This window comes from Choloepus didactylus, chromosome 24, assembly GCF_015220235.1.
Source record: "Choloepus didactylus isolate mChoDid1 chromosome 24, mChoDid1.pri, whole genome shotgun sequence".
NCBI lineage: Eukaryota > Metazoa > Chordata > Mammalia > Pilosa > Megalonychidae > Choloepus > Choloepus didactylus.
The window spans coordinates 25,170,762-25,178,406 of record NC_051330.1 but is presented as its reverse complement, the minus strand read 5'-3'; positions in this window follow the sequence as shown (position 1 = coordinate 25,178,406).

Below are 7,645 nucleotides of genomic sequence, written 5' to 3'. Positions count from 1 at the left end.
GTTAAGGCAGTGGGATGACATATTTAAAGTACTGAAAGAGAAAAAAACTTCTATCCATAAATTCTATCCATAACTAAAGTGCCATTCAAAAATTAGGGAGAGTTTAATACATCCCCATATGAAAAAAAAAAAAAAAAAACTGATAGAGTTTGTCACCACTAGGCCTACCCTTGTGAAATGCTAAAGGGAGTTCTGCAGGTTGAAAAATAGGACATTAAGCAGTAGCTTGGAGCCATATGAAGAACTAAAGATCTCCAGTAAAGGTAACTACATGGATAGGTACAAATGCCAATATTATTTTATTGTCATTATTGAACTCTACTTCTTATTTCTTACAAGATCTAGAATACAAATCCAGAAGAAATAATATTTCCATATTGTTGGGCACACAAAATATAAAGAGGTAATGTGTAATAAAAATAACATAAAGGGTATATGTGAAAATGGTATAGGAGCTGAAATTCTGTATGTGATTAAAGTTGTTAGTGCCACTTCAATCTAATTTGTTCTAGATTTAGGATGTTAAATATAACCCCCATGGCAACCACAAAGAAAGTATCTAAAATATATACAGAAAAGGAAATGAGAAGGGATCAATATGTTTCACTACAGTAGATCAACTATACACAAATGAAGGCTGCAATGGAGGAAATGAGAGACAAGAAAGGAGTAAGACATACAAGAAACAAAAGACAAAGTGGTTTGAGTAAGTACTGCCTTATCTGTAATTTCTTTGAATGTAAATGGATTAAACTCCCCAATCAAAAGACACAGGTTGGTATAATGGATTAAAAAGCATAAATAAACCATATGTATTATTCACAAGAAATTCATATTAAACCTAAAGACAAATATGTCAAAAGTGAAAGGATGAGGAAAATATTCCATGGAAATAGTAAACCAAAGATAGCTGGGGTGGCTAAATTAATATCAGATAAAATAGAATGTAAGTCAAAATCTGTTAAAAGAGACAAAATAGGAGACTATTTATTGGTAAAATGGTCAATCCAACAAGAAGATATAACAATTATAAATATATGTTCAACTAATCACAGGACCCCAAAATACATGTAGTAGATATCAACAAAACTGGAGGGAGAAATAGACAGTTCTACAATAATTGGATCCTTTAATACATCACTTTCAATAATGGATAGAACATCAAGACAAAGAGATCAGCAAGGAAACAGAGGACTTGAACAATACTGTAAATGACATAGACCTAACAGGCTTGTACAGAATACTGTACCCAACAGCAGCAGAATACACATTCTTAAATTCACAAGGACTGTTCTCCAGGATATATCATGTTAGATCTCAAAACAAATCTCCATAATTGTAAAACTTTGAAATAATATAATGCATCTTCTCTGTCCACAATGGAATGAAGCTAGAAAATCAATAATGAGAAAAACTGGAAAATTAAAAAAATAAGTGGAAATTAAACAACACATTCAAACAACCAATTGGTCAAAGAAGAGATAACAAGGAAAATTAGGAAATATCTTGAGACAAATGAAAATTATAACACTACATACCAAAAGTTATGGGAAGTAGCACAGGCTGTGCTCAGAGGGAAATTTATAGCTATGAATGCCTATATTTTAAAATAAATGTCTCAAATATACAACCCAACTTCTCATCTAGAAGAATAAGAAAAAGGAAAGCAAACCAATCCTAAAGTTAGTAGAAGGAACGATACAATGAATTTTTGCAGAGATACATGAAATAGAGGATAGGAAAAAAATGAAGAGAATCAATGAGATGAAAAGTTAGTTCTTTGAAAAGAAAAATAAAATTGAAAAATATTTAACTTCATTTACAAAAAAAAGAGACAGAATATGCAAATAACTAAAATTCAAAATCAAAGTTGGGGACTTTACTAATGATATTGCAGGATTTAAAATATTATAAAAGAATATTATAAACAAGTTTATGCTAAGAAATTAGATAATCTGGAGGAATTCATAGCAACACAAGTTACCCAAGCTGACTCAAGCAGAAATAGAAAATCTCATTGCTCCTATAAGAAGTAAAGATTTGAATCAGTAATCAAAATCCAGGGTACTCGGGGAAACAGATATGGCAGGAGATATTTGTAAATACTACGAGACCTTTATAAAAATTGCCTCACATGGCTGTGGGGATGGGCAAGTCTAAATCCCATAAGGCAGACTGCAAACTTGGAACTCTGGTGAAGATTTTTGATGAATTCCTCATGAGATCCTGGATGACTAAAGAAGAGATGGAAATTCTCTGACTGCTGAATTCATCACTTCTCTATTTAAAGCCTTCAACTGATAGGATGAGATCTTTCTTATTATCAAAGGCAATCTCCTCAGTTAACTGTAGATGCAATCAGCCACATATGCAATTAGCTTACTGATGATTTAAGTCCATGAAATATCCTCAGAGTAACAATCAGGCCAGTGCTTGCTTGACCAAACAACTGGTCACACAACCCAGTCAAGTTGACACATGAACCCAACCATCATACCTCCCAAAAAAGAAAAATCCAGGACCAGATGGTGTCACTGTGTTTTCTACTAAACACTAATCCTTTTCAAAGTTTTCCAAAAAATTAAAGATGAGAGACCTCATAACCCATCCCATGAGGCCATCATTACCATCATACCAAAGCAAGATAAGGAAATGACTAGAAAACTACAAAGCAAATTACATTATGAATATAGATGTGATAGTCCTTAACAAGAGGGTAGCATATCTAATCTAAGATGACATTGAAAGGATTATACATCATGGCCAAGTGGAACTTAGCGCAGTATAGAAGGTTCATTCAAAATAAAATAAATCCATCAAGGTAATATACAAATATAATAAAATGGAAGAAAAATAACATGATCATCTCAATTGATGCAGAAATGGCATTTGAAAATATCTAACACCCCTTTTATGACAGAAATACTCATAAAAATAGGAATAAATGGTAAGTATCTCAATATGATACAGGTCATATGTAAAACACTGTTGCTAGCATATTTAATTGTGAAGGACTGAAAGTCTTTCATTTGTGGTCAAGGACAAGAAAGTGATGCCCAATTTCACGAATGATATTTAACATTTTATTGGAAGTCCTTGCCAGAGCAATTAGTCAGGAAAAAAGAAATAAAAGGCATCCTAATTGGAAAGGAAGTAAAGTTCTTTCTATTCATAGATGACATGATCCTTTATACAGGAAATCCTAAAGAATGCACAAAAAACTACTAGAGCTAAAAAATGAATTCTGTAAAGTTGCATGCTACAAGATTAACACTCAAAAATCACGTGTGTTTCTATACACCAGCAAAGAACATTGCAAAATGGAAATTTAAAAAACAGTTCCATGCAAAACACCTTCTAAAAGAATAAAATACCTGGGAATAAATTTAACCAAGAGTTGAAGTATTTGTGCATTGAAAATTGGGAAAAAACTGATGAAAGTAATTCAAGAAGACTTAAATGGCAAGACATCCCATGTTCATGGATAGTGTCCCAGTTTTTATATATCATGTCCTGCCAAAAACCATGTTCTTCAATGCAATCTTGTGGGGCAAACTGATTAGTCTGTTGATTAGGGTGGAACCTCTGATTGGATTATTTCCATAGACATGTGGACCTGCCCATTCAGGGTTAGTCTCAACTAGTTCATTGGAGTATTTAAGAGAACCAGAAGCCAACACATGTGCTGACACTGATGCTTGGAGAGATTTGGAGATGCAGACAGAAGGAAGTTTGGAGGTGCTAAGCTAAGAAAGGAAATCCAGAGTTTTCCACAGAGAAGCTGAGAGAAGACCCCCAGATGCATAGAAACACTTTGGGAGAAAGAAGCAAGGATCTACAGGAGTTGAGAGAGAGAAGCAAAGACAGAAGCCCAGAGATATTTTGGAGAAAGCCATTATGAAACACAACCCAGGAGCAGAGGACCAGCAGATGCCAGCCACATGCTTTCCCAGCTGACAGGGCTGTTCTGGATGCCATCAGCTGTTCTTCAGTGAAGGTATCATTTTGTTGATGCCTTAGACTGGACACTTTTATGGCCTTAGGACTGTAAATTTGTAACTTAATTAATCCTCTTTATGAAAGCCAATCCATTTGTGGTATTTTGCATAATGGCAGCATTAGCAAACAGGAACAGATAGGAAGACTTAAGTACTTTAGATAGTTAATTACTGTCTAAAGCTATCTACAGATTCAGTGGAATATCTATAAAAGCCCCAAAAGTCTTTTTTCAGAAATAGAAAAGCTGATCCTCAAATTTGCATCGTATTGCATGGGGCCCAGAGTAAGGAAATCAATATTGCAACAGAAGAACAGAGTTGAAGGTCTCACATATCCTCATTTCAAAGTGTATTACAAAGCCACAGTAATGAAAACATGGTGGTATTTGCATAAAGGTAGACATATGGGTTAATGAAATACAATTGAGAGTTCAGATATAAACCCATCCATCAATGGCCAATTGATTTTAAAACATTTTTATTGTGAAATATAACATATATGCAGAAGAGTGATAAATTTCAAAATACAGTTTAGCAAGTAGTTATACAGAAAATTTCAAAGTATGGTATTGGTCACAGTTCCACCATTCAGGTTTTTCCTTCTTGATCTTCTAATACATTAAAGACTCAAAAGGGATGTCTATGTAATGATTCAGCAGTCATAATCATTTGTTAAATCTTATCTTCTCTGTTAAAACTACTCACTCTCATTTGATCATTCTCTCAATCTTCAGGGATATTTGGGCAATGACCATTCTAACTTCTTCATATTGAAAAGGGGTGTGACATTATAGGGTAGGGGTATGAAACTGGCTGATGTTCTTGGAGAGACCTACACCTCTGGATTCAGTGCTTATCTTGCATAGGAAATATCTAGAGGTTTTAAGTTTCTGACAAATGAACTTAGTTAATGAAACTATAAATTCTCAGCTAGAGCCCTAAGTATTCTTTAGAGTTTCCAGAAATACTGTTGGCTGGGACTTGGCATACCATAACAATTTGAAATATCTAGCTGAATCTGACATACAAGTCACCTCCAGAATAGCCTCTTGACTCTGTTTGAAATCTCTGAGCCACTAAAACCTTATTTTGTTACATTTCTTTTCCTCTTTTTGGTCGAGAAGGCATTGTCAATCCCACAATGCCAGAGCCAGGCTTATCCCTGGGAGTCATGTCCCTTGTTGCCAGGGAGACTTGCACCCCTGGAAGTCATGTCTCATATAGGGGGAAGGGTAATGAGCTTATTTGCAGAGTTGGGCTTAGAGAGAGAGAGTTAGGCCGTATATGAGCAACAAAAGAGGTTCTCTGTAAGTGACTCTTAGACATAATTATAGGTAGGTTAACTTCCCCATTACAGAAAAAAAATTCATAAGAGCAATCCTCAAGATTAAGGACTTAGCTTATTAAATTGGGAGTGTCCAATGCTTGAGAGAGTATTAGGAATTTCCCTGGGGGGGGGGAGTTTCATAGTTACATATTTTTTCTCTTGTTTCTCAAGGGACCTTGCAAATACCTTTTTATACTCTAGAATGTATTAGGGTATTACATTAAGCTATACAGAATTACAATAGCTCATCCCCTACTCTAGGATCCATGAGTTTAGATTGTTTAAATGAACTGGCAAGACAGGGTAAGTTAGATTGTGTGCTACAGACAATTTTAATTTTGTGAAAAATATAACATCTCTTCCTTTGGTGTCACACAGAAGCTAAAGTTAAAAAATACAGACAATATCATCCTTTATCCTGTACTCTGATTTACATTTGTCCCAAAGAGATCAGCTTCATTCATATCTCTAACTGAAATCTGATCTCTTTTTTTTTTTTCACTTCTTTAACAGTTGCTGTATGGAATAATGCTGACTTTCAGAGCTGCAGAACTCTAACTCTGAGTCTTTGTGTGTCACAAAAGTACCCAAAGTTCCAGGAAAATACCATGTTTTACACATAGAGCATGGCATCTCAGAATTTAGAAATAACACTTAATACTCAGGAACAAATGTGACTTCTGCAAGAGCTTAAAATCTAGGCCCTAATTTTCTTATAAGTATTTTCTATATGAGACCATACAATACTGTCCTTTTGTTTCTGGCTTATTTTGTTCAACACAATGTCCTCAAGGTTTGTTCACCTCATTGCATGCCTCATGATTTCCTTCCTAGCTGTAGTCACACAATATTCCATTGTATGTATACATCACAGTTCATCCTTCTGCTCCTCTGTTGATGTACACTTCAGCCACCTCCATCCATTGGCTATCATGTATAATCATGCTGTAAGATCAGTGTGAACATGCCTATTCAAGTCCCTTCTTTCAGTTCTTCCATGGCCAATTGATTTTTGACAAGGGTGCTAATTACATTCATTGGGGAAAGAACAGTACCTTCAACAAATTGTGCTGGGAAAACTGGATATCACCTTAAAAAGAATAAAGTTGGATCTCTACCTCACACCATATACAAATTAACTCTAAGTCAATCAAGGACCTAAAGATGAGAGTTAAAACTATATAACATGGGGGCATCTTCATAACTTTGTACTTAGTATTGATTTCTTAGATATGAAAACAAAAGCATGAGCAACAAAAGAAAATATAGATAAATTAAACTTCATCAATGCTAAAAACTTTTTTCATCAAAGGATATTCTCAATGAAGTGAAAAGACAACCTACAGAATGGGAGAAAATAATTTCTATCTGTATCTGATAAGCGTTTCATATCCAGTATATATAAAATTCCTACAACTCAACAACAAAAAGACAAATAATGGAATTAAAAATGGGGAAAGACTAAAATAGATGTTTCTCTAAAGAAGACAGACAAATGGACAAAAAGCACATGAAAAGATGCTCAACATCATTGGTCACTAGGGAAATGCAAATCAAAATCATAATGAGTTGTCAATTCCCAAATACTATGTGGTGATTTTGAGCTATGTATCCCAAGAAAAAAACATGTTCTTAGACTTGGTCCATTCCTGTGCATGTGAACTCTTGCAAATGGGATCTTTTTATGAGGTTATTTCAGTTAAGGTATGGGCTAGCTGGGTCAGGATGGGTCTTAATCCTATTGCTAAAGGTCTTATATGGAAGGTCACAGAGAGAGAGTGCCAGAGGGAGCAGCAAGAAGCTGGAAGAGAAAGGAGAAGCCAAGATATGCTTCCATATGCATTGTCATGTGAAAGAGAAGCCAAAGGCCAAGAATGGCCAGCAGTCAGCACCCAAACATCACTGTCTTCTATTAGAAAGCAACTTATTGCTGATGCCTTGATTTTGGACTCCAACTAGTCCCACGGGTGTAAGCCAATAAATTCCCATTGTTTAAGCCAACTCATTGTATGGTATTTTTTTTTTCAAAGAGGACACTAATACACACTAGAATGCTTATAATTAAAAAAAAAACAGAAAATAATATTTGACAAAGACATGGGAAACAGGAACACTTTTACATTGCTAGTGGCAACTGAAGAATGGGGCAGCCACTGTGAAGTCAGTTTCAGAAAATTGAAAACAGAATGATCATATGACCTGGCAATCCCATTTCTTGATATATACCCAAAAGAATTGAAAACAGGTACTCAAACAGCTATTTGTACACCAATGATGATATGGACAATGTAACAAAGGCACCCAGTGTTCTTTTTTACTT